The sequence below is a fragment of the Mandrillus leucophaeus genome, unplaced genomic scaffold, assembly GCF_000951045.1.
Source record: "Mandrillus leucophaeus isolate KB7577 unplaced genomic scaffold, Mleu.le_1.0 Scaffold542, whole genome shotgun sequence".
Classification (NCBI taxonomy): Eukaryota; Metazoa; Chordata; class Mammalia; order Primates; family Cercopithecidae; genus Mandrillus; species Mandrillus leucophaeus.
Window position 1 is genome coordinate 176,558 of NW_012105831.1, and position 1,674 is coordinate 178,231.

A 1,674-nucleotide genomic window follows, 5' to 3' on the forward strand; every position below is an offset into this window, starting at 1 on the left:
GATTGTAATCCCAGCTACTTGGGAGGCTGCGCTGGGAGGCTGCAGTGAGCCACGATCACTCCACTGCACTCCAGCCTAAGTGACAGAATGAGACTCTATCAAAAACAAACAAACAAACAACTTTAGAGTCATTAATACCTGTGTTTATGGTTCAGTGTCTCCCTGAACCTCCTCTGCTTAAACTGTGACATGGTAATGATGCTGTACTGGCATGGAAGTGCTAAGAAAACACAGCTGATTGTTCCTATTACTTCCTAAACAACTTTTAAGAAATGGGGGCCGGGAGCGGTGGCTCATGCCTGTAATCCTAGCACTCTGGGAGGCCAAGGCGGGGGGATCATGAGGTCAGGAATTCGAGACCAGCGTGGCCAACATGGTGAAACCCTGTCTCTACTAAAGATAAAAAAAAAAATTAGCCGAGCATGGTGGCATGCCCCTGTAATCTCAGCTGTTCAGGAGGCTGAGGCAGGAGAGTCGCTTGAACCCGGGAGGTGGAGGTTGCAGTGAGCTGAGATTGCACCATTGCACTCCAGCCTGGGCAACAAGGCAAGACTCTATCTCAAAAAAAAAAGAGAAAAGAAAGAAATGGGACTCAGTGCAGAGCCAATATGAAGGACAGTTCAGGGCCCCATCCATGGACTTGTTCATGAATAGCTCCCCCGCCTAGGAAACCTGCTAGTTACCACTGTACACTCAGGGTAGACGAGCTCCAGGTGTGGTCGCTGCATCATGCCCTCAAGTAGAAATGTTAAAACATTCATTGGTGTGTGCTGCTGCTTTTTTAGTTTCACTACCGGAAAAGTCTGCTTGGATGGAAAGATTTCATTTGCTATGCTTTCTGCCTTTGCGTCTGGGTAGCATCGCAGGCAGGTGTTCCTTCACTCAAAACATGTTGTGGCCCTTGTTGAAAGCTGTCATGCAACAGGCAGCCAGTGCAGCCAGGGGACCCAGCAGGTCCAGACTCACCCATGGCCATCGCCAGTCTCTAGAAATACTTACAACAACAAGCTTCGTCCTGTGGCTGGCATGCCATATCTTTTATACCTTGCACCAAGCAACCGTCCTTCCTTTTCTTGTAACCAAGCCGAAGATAGCAGTAAATATTTCTAATTTCTCAGTTCTAAGTCAGGAATTAACCAACTATGGCCCACAGTCTGAGTCATTGCCCAACAGTTTTTGGATGGCCAGCAAGTTAAGAATGATTTTCACATTTATAAAAGATTGAGACTAGGCGTGGTGGCTCACACCTGTAATCTCAGCACTTTGGGAGGCCAAGGCGGGTGGATCACCTGAGGTCAGGAGTTCAAGACCAGCTCCTGGCCAACATGGCGAAACCCCCATCTCTACTAAAAATACAAAAAGTAGTCGGGTGTGTTGGCACATGCCTGTAATCTCAGCTACTCGGGAAACTGAGGCAGGAGAATCGCTTGAACCTGGGAGGCGGAGGTTGCAGTGAGCCGTGATTGCTCCATTGTGCTCTAGCCTGGGCAAGAAGAGCAAAACTTCATTGGAAAGAAAAAAAACTGAGGCTAGGTGTGGTGGCTCACGCCTGTAATCCCAGCACTTAGGGAGGCTGAGGCGGGTGGATCACGAGGTCAGGAGTTCGAGGCCAGCCTGATCAGCATGGTGAAACCCTGTGTGTACTAAAAATACAAAAATTAGCTGAGTGTGGTG